This window comes from Olea europaea, chromosome 21 (assembly GCF_002742605.1).
Source record: "Olea europaea var. sylvestris chromosome 21, O_europaea_v1, whole genome shotgun sequence".
In the NCBI taxonomy this organism is placed as follows: Eukaryota; Viridiplantae; Streptophyta; class Magnoliopsida; order Lamiales; family Oleaceae; genus Olea; species Olea europaea.
This window is the reverse complement of record NC_036257.1, coordinates 13098460-13115799: the sequence shown is the minus strand read 5'-3', so window position 1 is coordinate 13115799 and position 17340 is coordinate 13098460. Positions and strand designations below refer to the sequence as shown.

General features: G+C 33.4%; 1 pseudogene; it reads left to right on the top strand.

Moving 5' to 3' along the window:
• The first annotated feature begins 9624 nt into the window (after positions 1 to 9624).
• Positions 9625 to 11856, top strand: LOC111370140 (annotated as a pseudogene).
• The last annotated feature ends 5484 nt before the right edge of the window (positions 11857 to 17340 follow it).

Sequence of the window (17340 nt, the reverse complement as noted above, 5' to 3'; positions counted from 1 at the left end):
TCTTCTTTTTTTTTTTTTTTTTTTGCATTTTCGCCTCTATTTTTACCTTTCATTGCGAAGTCATTTCATCCAATTTCTCAATAAAAAAAATATAAAATGATAAATATGCCCACTGTGAATAAGTCAAAATGAATTATGAAATAGTAATTAGCACAAAACGTCTTTACCTTTTAATATTATTGTGCAAAACTTTCTTATCTTTCACTTTTTGATATTTTCACCCTTATTTTCACATTTAATTATGAAAATTATCATTTTTATCCATTTTCTCAATTAAAAGTTATAAAATGACGAACAAAAAATTAAAAAAATAAATTGGGAATAATAGGTTGTTTCATCATCATTATACTAAATAACATTACTTTTTAAAAAATGAAAACCAAACAGTGGCTTAGTCTACACTAATCTTAGAGTATAGTAACAATTTATTTTATTTTATTTAAATAGAATGGTATATTCGTCATTTTACAATTTTTAATTAAGAAAATGGATTAAAATGATGATTTCCAATGAAATGCAAAAATAATGACAAAAATGCTTAAAAATGAAATGTAGGGACATTTTGTATAATAATATTGAAAGGTATGAACGTTTTATGCTAATTACCCTTTTAATAATTTATTTGGACTCATTTATAGTTTTTTAAGAAAATTTGAAGTATAATTGCAATTTGTTCTTTAATTTTTATTTTTTGGTTTTATTTTAAATATGAGAGTATATTTCTCATTTTATTTTTTTATTGAATAAAAATGATATTTTTTTCATAATGAAATGTGAAAATAGGAATGAAAATATCAAAAAAAAAAAAAAAATGAAAGGTAGAGACATTTTGCACAATAACATTAAAAGGTCGTGACGTTTCATACTAATAACCCGCGGTGTCTTTTGAAGTTTCACTGAAATCGATGGATTCAGCTGCCACTCTCAATGGAATGGAATGCTTTCTTTGTAGGATGACAGAATTTCTTGCTCATGATCTATCTCCTTTACTCCGTTTTTAATCAATTTATTTTATTTTGAGGTTTTTTATTTAAATCATATTTAAAATAAATAATTAAGTAAACGAGTGGAAGATGCAAAATTTCTAATCTTTGCCCCCATTACTTTGAAGGGTCCATATTACCATCACAATTTTTATTTGATATATCACATTTTCATTACAGTTAAATTTCTCAATCTTTGTTTATTGTAAAAATTATTTCCTTATCATTTTTCATCAAATTTTTATCTTCAACCTTCCATTAATTTGTACATTTCATTGTTGATTATAATTTATATCAAAATATTTTATTTTTATGCATAAATATGAGAAAAAATATTTTTTTGCACTTTTATTTATTTTTTTTAAAAAAATATGGTGAAAAATAAAATTTTTAAGCCATTTTAACGAACTTTTAGATATAAAACTATTATCAAATACAAATAGTGTTAATTAATGAAAATTTTGAGGATAAGAATGACGTGAAAAATCATTAGGGATATAAGTATTATAATGAACAAAGATTAAGAACCTTAAATACTATTAAAACGTAATGTAAAAAATAAAAATTTTAGTGAGAATATAATTACCCTTCTCTAAAATCCTCAACATGTCAAGAATCATAATAACAAATTTGACGTTGTCATGTTGTCATCAAACTTTTAAAGAAAGTTGATTCGACATGACTCCGTCAAGGAAAAATTAAATACTAATAATTCTTCTGAAAAGGCATAAATTCAATCAAACCGGTCATAAGTAATTTACTATTCTTAACTCTTTTAAAACTTACTTTTTAATTTATAATAGCTAAACCAAACATTGCTTGGGGCAAAAGAGTGAAAGCATGAAAGTAACATAAACGACTGATTACTTGGAGGGGTCGAGATTTGGCAATAATATCTATGGTCAATTTTTCTCCCCAACACTATAAAATTCGTGACCCAGATTGTCACTTTCCTTTGTACTCGTATTTCTTACATCTCTCTTAACATTTTTCTCTCTATATCTTCGCTTTAGAGTAATCATGTGTAGGTTCAAGCGAAAGTACGCAAGGTTTTTTTTTTTTTTTTTTGCAATATTTATTTGGCTTTTTGTATTATTATTTTTATCACATTTAAGTGAAATACGACTTTTATTTGATTTTAAAAGCTGTGTTGTTGTTTTTTGTTCGATTTGTTCGATGTTTATCAGATCTGGAAATCATTCTTGGGTGTAATTTATTATTATTCGGAAAATGAAGTTCTAGTTCTTATCTAAGAAAAAGTACGAAATTAAGGGGGATGTCCTCAATTGAAATTGCAATGAATTTTAAAAGTCATTCTAAATTTAGGTATTTTCAATTGAGATTTTATTGGATTTTAATTAAATTCATTAAAATTTAGGTGTCCCCAATTGAAATTTTAATAAAATCCTTTAAAATTTAGGTATCCTCAATAATTAGTGAATTTATAAAAATTTCATTAATAGAAAGATTTTAAAAGATTTGGATGGATTTCAAACTTAAAAATACATATAAGTAAATCTTTTGAAATTTCACCATATTTGATGAGATTTTTATGAAATTTGTAAGAATCTATTTAAATCCACCAAATTCATTAGAATTTATAATCATTTAAAATTTATTAAAATCTTAATTGAGAACACCCCTGTAAGTGTTAATCAATTTTAGAGTCCATAAGCATTAGTTATATAGTTGGATGTATCTCTCTCTATGCGACGAATTGGCTATTACTGAATTATCTGTTAAGTTGCTCATTTTTAATTTTCGTCAGTTCAGATCCTTATTTTTATTCGTGTTTAAGTGCGTCTCCAATGCTATGCCAACTTGGTGCAAAAATTGGTACACCAAATCATCACACCAATTTGGTGTAATTGATAATTGGTGTGTAATTGATAGTGTTACACCAAATCATTAGGTTTAATTTTTGAAGTTTTTCATTATTTTCTATTTGTCCTTTGTTTTATATTATAACAAATTGTAATCGTTTCTATATCCTTTTTCTTGTCACAATACACACAAGAGGTAATTTTCATTCATACATTCAATAGGTGGGTTACATAGTTTATATAGGAAAAAAAACTCCTAATTTTGGATAATCACAAATCTGTAGCTAATTAATTGATTATACACATAATTGCCTAATTCTATTTCCTTAAAATGATACAATTATATATGATTTATGTTTCCAGAAAAAGATTTCTAACAACTCACACCAACACTCCCCCTCAAGTTGATGCATACAGGTCTCTGATGCCCAACTTGTCAAATGAGTTGTGAAAGTCCTTGCTTGAAACTGCCTTTGTGAGTATGTCTGCTAGTTGATCCTCGGACTTTACAAAAGGGAAACGAATTGTCTTTGCTACCAAGTTTTCCTTGATGAAGTGTCGATCTATTTCCACATGTTTTGCTCTATCATGTTGAACCGGGTCATGAGATATGGCAATGGCAGCTTTGTTGTCACAGTATAGATCCATCTCAGCAATAGGAGCAAAGCCAAGTTCAGTGAGCAGTTTTCTGATCCAGAGGAGTTCACAAAGTCCTTTTGCCATTCCACGAAACTCCGCTTTAGCACTCGATAATGATACCACTTTTTGCTTCTTACTTCTCCATGTAACGAGATTACCGCCTACAAACATGAAGTAGCCTGAGGTAGACCTCCTATCTGAAATGTTCCCCGCCCAATCTGCATCTGTATAACCATCAACTTTCAAGTGATCATTCTTTGAAAACATCAGTCCCCTCCCTGGTGAGGACTTTAGATATCGAAGTATTCGAGTCACAGCATCCATGTGGTCTTTGCTAGGGCTATGCATAAACTGGCTAACTACACTTACGGCATAGGCAATATCTTGACGAGTATGAGACAAGTATATAAGTTTGCCAACTAATTTTTGATATCTCCCTTTATCCGTTGGCACTTGATCTGAACACTCACTCAGCTTAAGGTTTTGAGTGATAGGAGTATCTGCTGGTTTACATTCCAACATCCCCACCTCAGCCAACAAGTCTAGCACATATTTTCTTTGGGATAGGAATATGCCTTGTCTTGATCTAACCACTTCAATTCCCAGGAAATACTTGAGGCCTTCCAAGTTCTTTATCTCAAACTCAGACGCCAGCTGTTTCTGAATTCTGGATATCTCTTCTTTATCATCCCCTGTGATAATCATGTCATCCACATACACTATCAATGCAGTTACTTTGCCTCCATTATGCTTAAGAAAGAGTGTATGGTCTGAGTCACTCTATTTGAACCCATATTTCTTCATTGCCACACTAAATCGTCCGAACCATGCTCGAGGTGACTGCTTCAAGCCATATAATGCTCACTGCAATTTACACACGACATTTTGTGAAGACCCTGTATAGCCCGGAGGGAGGTCCATATAGACTTCTTCTTCAAGGTCGCCATGAAGAAATGCATTCTTCACATCAAGCTGATGTAGTAGCCAGTCAAGATTAGCAGCGAGGGACAATAGTATTCTAACAGTGTTTAGTTTAGCAACTGGTGAAAACGTCTCTTAGTAGTCTATCCCATATGTCTGTGTATACCCCTTTGCGACTAGCCTTGCTTTGTACCTTTCAATGGATCCATCTGCCTTGTGTTTGATGGAAAATACCCATCTGCATCCTACTGTCTTCTTTCCTTCAGGTAATGAAACTAGTATCCACGTGTTATTCTTTACTAGTGCCTCCATCTCATCTTTTATTGCCTGAGTCCATTTAGAATCTGATAAGGCATCCTGAATTCCTGTTGGCACATGATCAGAAGAGAGAACATGTGCAAAAGCTTTCAGTGGATTAGATAACTTCGTGGTGGATACATAGTTGGCAACTGGATATCTTGATCTTCGTTTTTCAATGTCTGGAGAGTATCTGCTTGGCGGTTTGCCTCGATTATGCCTGAAAGGTAAATTATAGCCACCAGGAGTATCTAAATTGCTTATATGTGAAGGAGTGCTTACATCAGATATATTCTCAGGAGATGGGCCTGCGGATACTGAAGAGAAAGGGGGCTCTGGTTCGGTGGAGTTCGGTTCAGCTTCTACAGTTGGTTCCAGATCTTGAGTCATATCATTCCTTAAGTCAATATCTATCGGAGCTGTCTCTATCTCAGTATTATTTGACCACTCAAACTTTGATCAATTCAGCTCTTCATCCCTTGTCTCCCCCTGAAGAGGAGAATTGGACGTTGGAGAAAAAAATGTGTCAGACTCCGAGAAGGTAACATCCATAGTTACATAGGTCCGTTCGGAGGATGGATCATAGCACCGATAGCCCTTTTGATGTGTAGCATATCCCACAAAAAGACATCGGAGAGCACATGGGTCAAGTTTTGTCCGTTGATTCTTGTGAAGATGTACATAGGCCACACAACCAAATACTCGAGGAGAGAGCATTAGAGTTGGTGGTAGAGCAACATGGGATGATAGGACCTGGAGTGGAGTCTTAAAATTTAAGACTTTAGAGGGCATCCGATTGAGTAAGTATACAGCTGTGGACACTGCATCAGGCCAGTAACAGTTTGGAACATAGGTTCCATGAAGGAGAGCTCTTGCAGTTTCAAGAATATGTCGATTTTTCCATTCAGCAACGCCGTTTTGTTGATGGGTTTGAGGGCAAGACGTCTCATGAATGAGACCGTGTTGTTCAAAGTAAGTGCGAAACCGTTGGTTGATAAATTCACCACCATTATCGGAACGAAGAACTCTTAGTTTGGCAGAGAACTGAGTTTGAATCATGGCATGGAATGACTGAAATACTTTAAACACTTTATTTTTATTTTTTAGTAGATAGAGCCAGGTCATGCGAGTGTAGTCATCAATAAATGTAACAAACCAACGAACCCCAAACCTTGTAGCAATAGGTGAAGGGCCCCACACATCATAATGTACTAGGGAAAAAGGAATACTACTTTTATTCATGCTTGATTGATAAGAAGTGCGTTGACTTTTTGCTAAAATGCAGGTATTACATTTAAAATCAGAAACTTCCTTATTCGAAAAAAGGCTAGGTAATAAATGCTTTAAATAACCGAATGATGGATGCCCAAGACGATGATGCCACATCCAAATCTGTCTTTCCTTTACATTACTCTGAACATGATGAGTGCGACCGACACTAAAATCCTCCATGTAGTATAACCCCTCTCTCTTAGTACCACGCCTAAGTATCTCCTTGGTGAGAATATCCTGAAGAAGACAAAAGGTTGGATAAATAAGTACCACGCAATTTAATTCAGCCGTTACTTGGCTTACAGACAATAATTTATGTGAGAGTGATGGAACAAGTAAAGTGTGGGATAAATGTAGAGAGAGAGACAGAGATACAGAGCCAGCCCCGGTGATTGGGGAAATAACTCCATTTGCATTCGCAACCCTGTTGCGTCGAGGTGAGGTCCTTTGAATAAAATCTCTTTCATCATAAGTCATATGGTCAGTTGCCCCGGAGTCAAGTAACCATAAATTATTATTCTTGTCACTGGAGGGTGTAACACAAGTTGAACCAAAATTACCTGGTTCTGATGAGGGGTCCGTATCCTGAAAATAATCATTTTCAGGAATCAAAGATAGTTGAGAGTCAGATGTTGCCACGGCCGCCTTGCCTATTCGCTTATTGGTGCCCGTCCCATTTTTGTTCTTTTTTTCCTGCAACTCATACCACCAATCGGGGTATCCATTAAGTTTAAAGTAGTTTTCTCGTGCGTGCTTATTATTTCCACAGTATGAACACCTAATTTTCTCATCCAAACCCTTTAACTTATTTGGCCCACTTTTATTTGGGCCTCCACCACTTTTATTTTGGTCTCCCTTTAAAGAATTTATTCCAGCAATAGCAAATGATCCTATCTTCACGCCTTTGGTTGCCAAGATCGCTCCAGGAAGACCGTTGTCGGAGTCTGTAGAAACCATGACTGCTTGTCGCAGTGCCTCACGACGGACGTACGCATACGCCTGTTCAACGGTAGGAAACGGGTCCATCTGCAAAATTCCACTACGGATGCTATCGAGACGTTCATCGAGCCCATCAAGGAAGGTGTAAACTCTGTCTTCCTGGGTCAAATTATTGAAGTGGCGGATGTCAGCGGCACACTTCATTGGATTTGGGCGACGGAAGTCAATTTCGCGCACAACCCCTGCATTTCAGTGTAATATTTCTCCACAGATCCGCCTGCTTGTCTTAGGTGACTCACCCTTCGTCGAAGATCATAGACTTGGGATTTATCATTCCCATCAAAGTATGTAGTGGCAATAGCATCCCAAACTTCCTTAGCAGTGTGGAAACGAATGAAATTGCCAATCAGAACAGGGTCCAACGAATTGATAATCCATCCCTTGACAATGGCATTCTCAGTTCGCCATTTTCGGAAGAAGGGATCAGTTGGTAGGGGTGGAGGTGTATCTCCATTAATGTAACCCAGTTTATCTTTCCCGAAAATATACATTTCCATAACCTGGGACCATAGGCCATAGTTTGTATCATTCAGTTTGCTACCAATCTTCAGTGAGTGGGGCTGATATGTGTGTCTTGGTTAAGGCTTCAGAAATTTTGGTGGAAATATCTGTAAGTATAGCATCAGAATTAGGTGAAGATTGGCTGGGATCGGTGATGAAGTTGGGGTCTTCCATGTGTTTGTGAAAATGTTCACAAGAACCGGGCTACAGGTAACTTCGAGAAGAGGAACCAGGACCGTGTGTCCTGCTCTGATACCATGTCACAATACACACAAGAGGTTATTTTCATTCATACATTCAATAGGTGGGTTACAGAGTTTATATAGGAAAAAAAACTCCTAATTTTGGATAATCACAAATCTGTAGCTAATTAATTAATTCTACACATAATTGCCTAATTCTATTCCCTTAAAATGATACAATTATATATGATATATGTTTCCAGAAAAAGATTTCTAACAACTCACGCCAACATTTCTATCATTTTATTTAACTTTATTTATATATAATTTAATTTAATTATAATATTTAGTTAACATTTATTTGTAAATTCTAATCAAGTAATGAATAATAAATATAGGATACATTGAATTAAAATTGCTCATTAAAACTCAAAAGTTACAAATTTGATAATTAAAATTTAATAAGAGATTAGCACTAGAACAACATAAATATCTAAAAAAATTAAAAAATTTAAAGTAGAATACACCATTAAATGACAAAACTAGTTGTGATTTTTATTATATGTACTCCCTCGGCCTCTTAGAGATATGCTGTTTTATATTTTCACAGATTAAGAAAACTTAATTAATATATATTGAAACTATAAATTTTATTTATATATTTTTTTTCTAATATATTCCTACATTAAATAATGGTAGCTCATATTTGTTGATAATAAGGCACATTAAATAGGTATATTTGAAACTTAATATATTGATTATACTCTCAAGAAGGAAAGTGGCATGTAATTTGGGACAAACAAAAAGGGAAACAAAGCTTATCTTTGTGTGACAGAGGTATTAACTTTTTTTAAGCGTTCAGTGTAATTTTTTTAGTTATGGTATTCAATTCAATTTTTTTAAATTTGTTAATAAGTGAAGTATTTTAGTAAATTAAATATAATTTTTTAATTTAATAACTTTAATAATAATATAATTCATATTTAAAATTTATGAAATAAATTAATTGTTGAGAATAATAAGAAAATAGAGGTAATAATATTCATTTGGTGTAACGATGGGAGATGTCACCTCGAAATGTTGTGAAAATTACACCAGTCTGATATAAAAGTTACACCAAATCACCAATTTGAGGAGTTATCTCCAATGGTTATACCAAATAGTACATCAAGCGAATAGCATTTCCTTTATTTCCATATTATTTATTAGTCAACAACTAATTTATTTCAAAACTTATATAATTACAACTTATATTGTTACTAAAAATTAAATTTAAAATTGTATTTAATGAACTAAAATATTGCATTTGTTAATTAAAAAAAAGCATTATACTTAATACAACAATAAAAAAAATTACATTTAAAGCACAAAAAAAATTTCATATAATAAAAATCACAATTAGAGTTGTATTTTACTTATTTCTTAGATACTGTTGTTGTTCTAGTGCTAAAATTTTCGTAATTTATAATAATCAACTTTGTGACTTTTGAGTTTTAACGAGTAATTTTGTTTTAATGTATTCAATATTTATTATTTATCACTTGATGAAAATAAATTTTAATTAAAGTTAAATCATTAAATAATAAAAGGATATAATAGGAATTAAATTTTTTTGTAATATTAGGTGAAGGGAATAATGAAAACTTCAAATTGGTGCAACACCATTCATTACATCAAATTGGTGTGGTGCTTTAGTCTACCATTGCAAAGTTGAGAGTACCAATTTGGTATACCATTGGAGATGCCCTTACAATAATACTCAATTCAATTTACATGTTGTAGCCATAATAATTTTTATTGAAATGTTTTTGTGGTTGTTATGTCTCGTCACATGTGGCTCCACGTGGTCAACCCACCACAGCCCTTGGCCCACCTAAGTCGAAACATGTGGCAGGGTGGCCGAGACCCTTAAGCCTGTAGAATGCAACCAAAACCAACATCTCAACTGAGGCTCAGCATCTTGAAGTCCAAAGTACATTGGCCGAGGTGGTTCATATCGAGGCCCCTATGCCGAAGCTGAGATCTCCAAAGCACCTTCAGTATCACTTCTTCAAAGAGATTCATTCTTGCACAAGTATCTTCTTCGAATAATTGATGGGACATCTATCATAAAGTTTAAATGTCAAGTCTTGTCAAACAAAGTGGCGACTCCCCAATCAATAAATGTAAAGTGGGCTAACAAGTCAAAAGTGATGCCTAGGATTAGATGTGTGGGTCAAAGAAATGAGGCCATGTGTACTCTCATCCCAGTGCCCCAATTTACTTTGTACTACTTTAAATACTTCCTCATGCTACCATTGTAAGGTTAATGTAATTTTGAATACAAGATTCAACACAAAGCAAAATATTGCACTCACTTTATTCTCTTACAATACAAAGGAGTTCACATACACACAAAAATTCTACAAATGCGATTGGTAATTACTGTACGATCGTTCTACAAATGTCTTATCAGATTTTGAATGTTGTCGTCCCGTGCCTTTGAGCCGCTCCCACTCCCTTTCTCAGACCATCCCAGACTGCTTGCGAGTTTAGCGTGTTGGACCAGGTTTACAGGTGCGCGAGTGGGTCTGATATCTATTATCCACATGGCCCCCAATCAGAAACAAAGTCAACAGTGGTTAATCCACTATTTAAATGTTATGTGTTACAGAAATATGAACTTTAGGGAATTTTTTGTTTTTTTTAAATGAAGTTTGACTTAGATCCTTTTATTAGTGATTTCGTCCTTTTTTCTTGTTTTATCCATCATTTCTAAGACAATGGTTGGTCTTATTAACGATTGTTAAATTAATTAATTGACAAGCTGCAATATTCCAATTTTCTTTTGTGTGCGACCCATCAGGTTCCCGAAGCGTGAAATATTATTTTGATCTAATTAAAATTGATAAATTAAAACATCCTTTTAGTTTATCAACAATTTACACTCGCCGTCCCATATTAACATCTAGCAATGTGTTAGGGCAATACATGTAATGAAAAATGTCACGTAGTATGACAAAACTAAACTTGTTTATACCGTGAAACTATAATTCCTTCGTCAGTATGATCCGATCAATTACGAGATATGGAAGTGTGTCAATCTCGATTATTGATCATATATTTCACTCCACTATTAAGTCAATATAAGTTGAAAACTCCTTTTCAACTTATGAGTACACCTTAGCCAAGGATTTCGTTATCGACTTAATTGAATGAAATACAGATCATAATCACTTACTATCTAAGAGTGACGAATCCTCTATTGGTCATTCACAACCTTCGTACCATTCTTGACATACCCAAACGATGTCGTATTAGCGGCCCTTAGCAAAGCAACATCTAACACCGTCAAAACATAACTGTCCTCATATAAGGTACTATGACGACCTCAAGTCAAAGGACAAATCCTACTACCGAACGTTAAAGATTAACCACTGACACTCAGACAGTTATCCATGTGGAATCTCTAAGCGAGTCTCCAATATCTTGTTCAATAATAAAACATTCACGTGTTCATTCAAGTGTCACCACACTTTAACTTGTGACATCAGCTATTTACTTCACAAGTAAGAAATACCACACGTGATGGTCTATCCGTAATAACAATATCCGTATCTCGTTATTGCTTATGACTACGGACGATTTAAGATTCAATCATATGTAATTTGTATCTCACAATCACAACTCCTTGTGATTAACAAATTACGAAAATTTGAATCTACGAACTCTATTATTTAATTTAATTGTATATTAATTAAATAATAGATTTGCCATTAAATTGCATTGATTATATATTAAAAATATTTATGTCCAAGGTTGATTGAACTTAGGGCATAATACTTGCACTTTATTGAAACCTAACATGGTTACTCCCCGGTTTAATTCCCCCCAAGTTGCACCAGAATTGATTGCTGAGCACACCGTTCGTGCCCTTCAACATACAATGCCTGCTGTAGTACCCGCCGTGGTATTTTTATCCAGTGGGCAGAGCGAGGAGGAGGCAACTCTGAACCTTAATGCCATGAACAAACTGAAGACCAAGAAGCTATGGACCCTTTCTTTCTCATTTGGACGGGCTCTTCAGCAGAGCACACTTAAGAATTGGCCGGGAAGGATGAAAACATCAAGAAGGCTCAGGATGCTTTGCTTACAAGGTGCAAAGCTAACTCAGAAGCAACCCTAGGAACTTACGGGGATAGTGGTGCATTGAGCGAGGATACCTCCGAGAGCCTCCACGTCAAGGACTACAAGTACTAGGTGAGATCTTTCTTCCCTAGATTCTCTACCTACTTGTTGGGAAGTTAAAAGTCGAAATTGTCGTCAGCCATATTCTCAAATTTCTAATTATTATCTATATTCCGTAGTCTTGTTTTTAGAAACACCAAAATGGTGAGATTTGATGGCATTGTGCCAATGGCAGTTTCTTTGCGTTTGCTTCTGTTGTTGTCTATTGGGATGTTTTCTTTATTGGGCCTTCTTCTTGTCTGAGTTTGATTTTATTGGGTTTTCCTGTTCGAAGTTTCAATCGATATCAGTTTTGACTTGGCTCATATTGTGGTCGACGTTGCAATTAAGTGAACGAACCTTTCCTATATTGAAAAACTAGTTCATTCGAAACTTGGTGAATTTTTTAGTTGGTACAAGAAGTGTTGGATTTAGATAAAAATGATACATAAGAGACTATATAAAATGATGTCAAGGGAAAAGATTGGATGAAAAAATTGCATGTGTTTTAGACTGACAAATAATATAGTGGCATATGACATTATGTAACTAATTATGTAAAGTTTGGTGTACATATAGCAATATCTTTAATTAAATTTCATTGGATTGTTAGATGCTATATCTTTATCTTGTGCGAGTAATGAACTCAACTTCACAGCTTGAGGCATTAAAGAGATAGGGCCGTTTGACATGATTTTCGAAAAAATCACGTAATTTTTTTTTTTTAAGATTGAGAAGTTTTTTTAATTATATTTAATTTGGATAATTTTTTGAAAATGTTTTGACTGGCAAGAGCTGATTAAATAATTTTCTTATTAAACGAAGTAATTTTCTGAAAATGTTTTGATTGGTATGAGATGGCTATAACGTGATTAATATCTTAGTGCAATGGGAGTATAATATTTTTCATGATTATTTTATTGCCATTGAAGCAACAGTTATTAAAGAAGTTTAGTCTTGAAGAATAAAAATGAATATCATAGTTTAATCGAAAGCAAAATATCAAAATGTTCAAATTAAGATACTGAGAAGAAAGTATGACACATTTTTCAGATGTGTCAGGATATATATATATATATATATACATATACACATATACACACACCATAAAGAACTGTCTAAACATATATATATATATATATATATATATATATATACACACACACACACACACACACCATAAAGAACTGTCTAAACATATATATATATATATATATATATATATATATACACACACACACACACACACACCATAAAGAACTGTCTAAACAAAAAAAACTTTAAGTTACTCCATTGACTGCTAATCATAGAATTGTGTCTTGTGTATATGGGGAAAACTAATAAGTTTAATCTATTGCTTCAAGTTAGTTTCAAATTTTCTTTCAACATAAATGCAGAATCAGTTCGTTGCTATGGAAATTGTTTGCATTTATGTTAAATTGTCACGTAATTCGAATATGTAACATTATGAAGCAAGACTCTACTCCTAGTTTATAACGATATCTAGAACTTTTTAATGAAACATAATTTTATGAGGATGTAATAATTAAAAAAAATATAGACAATTTTCATTAATGAATAATAAGCTCCTAGACTCCATTTTATTCATAATGTATTTTTCTTTTTTTCAAACCCACGTTCTTCGATAACATAATATTAAACGTAAATCCAATTTTTCTTCTTTTTTAACCACGCGTTCTTTAAAAAATCACAATTCCAAAATTCCTTTTTTTTTTCCTTTCAAAATTGATTTTAGCCATTGTTTGAGCCACATTTTTTAGAAAAAAAAATTTTTTATTCTTAAACAGTGATTTGACATCATTTTAACCACACATTCTTCTATAAAAAAATATCATATGCAAATCCAAAACTTTTTCTTACTTTTTAACCACACATTTCATATCATAACCCTATTCAAAAATACATTTTCTTAGCAAAAATGAGGCTCAAACAAGAGCTTAATCGAGCCCAAACAAGAGCTAACTATGCTACCAATTTAGTCGAAAATCAACTTGTAGGTTCAAGGAGACCAAAATATTGAAGATGAATAGTGCAATTTTTCTTTACGTAGGAGCCACCAAGACCGCCCACGCCAGGTAGGAGAGTAAATTTTTGTCAGCTTTGGTCCGTTTGTGAATAGGTTCAAGAATACTACTTCGGCTCCAAGTAACCTTTCTAATCTAAGTTTGCTTACATCATAAATCTCTTTGCACGGTTTTCGTACATGTTTCTGCCATGCACAGCAACACTCATTAATCCAATATGCTTTTATATTATCTTTAATCTCTTGTAAATTCAATGGGTAAAATTCTCAACTGATAAATAAGGGTTTGTTTGGCAGTCAAGAAATTAGAAAAAGGAGTGGGACTGATTTCTAATCCTTTGTCTTTGATTGTATCTTGATATTGTTGACTGTTGATAAGTGTATTTTATAAACTTATTCAAAGTTTTAAAATGATGATATTTAGTTGCTTTTCGAATGAATTAAGGTCTAAATTATTAAATTTTTTGTTGAATAAGTAAAATTCAATAACAGTACAAGGGATTGAAGGAAGAAGCAAAAGTGGACAAAATTGGAGAAAAGGGCTAATTTGTAAGAGATCCAAAATTCGGGGATTAAAGTGTAAATACTCAAAAGTTGTGTTCAACCTTATGATGAAGATTCAAGAGTGCTCGGAGTAAATTGGATGAAGAAAGATGCCAAAGGGATCAAATTTAGGCAAAATATGATCATAAATCAATTTCCAACCGAAAAGTTATGCTCCGAAATTTCAGTCTCACATTGAGACCCTTTTTGACATAGAAAACGATCTAGAAGTAAAGTTGTAGCCCTTTAAGTTAGCTATCCAACAAAACTTAAATCGCCTCAATCGAATATCAGAAGAGAATGTTATGACAAAAGTACTTAAGAGGTGTTGTCTGTCCGAAAAGTGGCATCGCAGCGCGGGAGAATCAGAGAGTCATGGCAATGCACATGCCACCAGTTATTCTTGATGTGGCACTGCAGAGCCGCATTCCAAGCACCATGGTGCCACCAATCCGTAACCTAAGCGAAATTTCGGCCCACTTTGGAGTCTTGATAAAAACCCTACTTTCTACACATTGCAAGGCACATATAAAAGCAATTTTTCTCAGACTTGAGGGGGGATTCCACACATTAGGAGGCAAAAAATGCATCTTGGGAGAGAGAAGGAGAAATTCAAAGGCAGAAAACAACGAAAAATTTATCGCATAAAGCATCAATTGGAAAGGGAAGAAGATCTTGGTGCAAGATTGATTTCTTATTCTACATTCTTATTCAAAACACGGTGATATCTTCCTTAATAACTTCTTGTTTTTCTTTCATTACTATGAGTAGCTAATCTAATTTTAGAACGAACAATATAATTGATTTGAGAACATTTATTCCTTTTATTTGAGATTCTTGTTCGTTATAATTACATGTCTGGATTTTAATCATATTCTCAATACTTTGAATTTTCTGGCCAATTATTCAATGATTTCGTGAACAATAATTGCATAAAGATGCGGATTCTTGTTTAGACCACATATTAAAATTCGATAAATTAATATAACGTGTAGAGATATCTATATTAATTACTGCGGTCATAATGAATTCTTAGAACTATTATTTCGTTTAAATAATGTTGATTTGCATAGAAATATGAAATTGAAATATTTAAATAAGCTCAATGAGAACTCAAGAGGGATAAATTGAATACTATAGAAGAATTCGACCGAACACTACTTTAATTTTATGAATCTCGATATTAGATGTAAAGGTGACCAATACGTGAATTTGTTCCGCCCTAATCTTTATTTATTATTTGAATTCTCACTAATTTTCTGTTGTATTCACAAAATTTTTAGTAGTTAGATATAAAAATCATATTCAATCATTTTTTTTTTTATCAAATAGAAGTTAGGAATAATAAATTGAGTATTAAAGTATAGTTCTTGTGGAAACGATAATCTGGACTCTAAAGATCCACTTTACTACTTGTTACGATCTATCCACTTGCGGGATAAAATCGACAAGAAGTTTTTAGCGCCGTTGTCGAAGACTATTACTTTTAGTCTTAATTTATTTTTATTTTTATTTTTAACTATTATTTGATTTGTTTATTTTATTTTATTTATAGAAAAATGTGTTCATTGTATGCTCTGTGCCAAGGCGATGATCTTAAACCGTTTGATTCAAAGATAGAATGTACCTTCAGACGAAGACGCAAATAACAAAAACAAAAACATCAACATCAAATGACTAACAATTAACAAATCTCTATTCCTATTTAGCCGATTAGACAAATGGATGCAAGAGTGGCGGCGCCACCGAAACAACAGCATGAGCAAGGGGAAAAAATGAAGGAGATTTGACAGTATCAATGTTCCTAACACCTATAGCAGCACCCACGCGCTCCAGTATTATGTATCCATATTTTGGAGTGAATAACTATCAGATCAAGCCAGATTGGATTAACTTGATGAGCAACACTTTCCAATTCTATGGGTGGCCTCATGAAATCTCGAACACACATCTCCAGATTTCTCAGAAACTGTCAGAAATTTCTTGCTCCGGGGGTTAATGAAGATGCTATTAAACTACGATTATATCCATTCATATTGAGATATGCGGCATTAGAATTGTTAGATGCGGAGCCTCATGGGAGCATTACTACATGGGAAGAACTGAATAGAAAATTCTGGAACAAATTCTTCCCATCGACCAGAGTAGATAAAATCAGATTAGAAATTCAAACTTTTCAAGAGAGAAAGCTATCACGAGGCATGTAATAGATTTAATGAGTTGATGAGAAAATGTCCGAACCATGGAATCACTCTAGGAAACCAAGTGCAGTACTTCTACACCAGACTTATACCATTGTCAAAATCTCTAGTGGATGCCTCTGCTGGTGGATCAATCATAGGAAAATCAGTGCAGCAGACCATGAACTTGTTAGAGTTAATTGCCACCGTACATTCAATGTTCTCATCAGAAAAGAGTGGTACCACCAAAGATAACTGAAATGTATGAAGTAAACAGCACAACGTCTACCAATGCATAGATAGCAGCTTTAACAAAATAGGTAGAGCTACTTGTAAAATTGCAAAAACAAGGAGCAAATGCAATGATGGCCAGTTTAGTATATGAGAATTGTGGGAGAAATCACACTAAAGAGAGCTATATGATGCTTACTTCTTCAGAGGAACAAGTAAACTTTATTCATACTGGTTCCCGTAATTTCAATACATATGAAAATAACTTCCAGCTAGAGAAAAGACCAAGTATGGGGGAGATGTTCCATCAATATGTGCAGAAAACAGACAAAGTATTCCAACAAATTGATATTAATTTTCAAAATCAGCAAGCATCTATCAAGAAGTTGGAAACACAAATTGGTCAGATAGCACAACAACTTGTAGATGGTCTACAAAGATCTTTATCAGGCAATACAATGACAAATCCTAGGGAGCAGGTGATGGCAATAAGAGAAGTGGAAAACGATCCACCAAGGA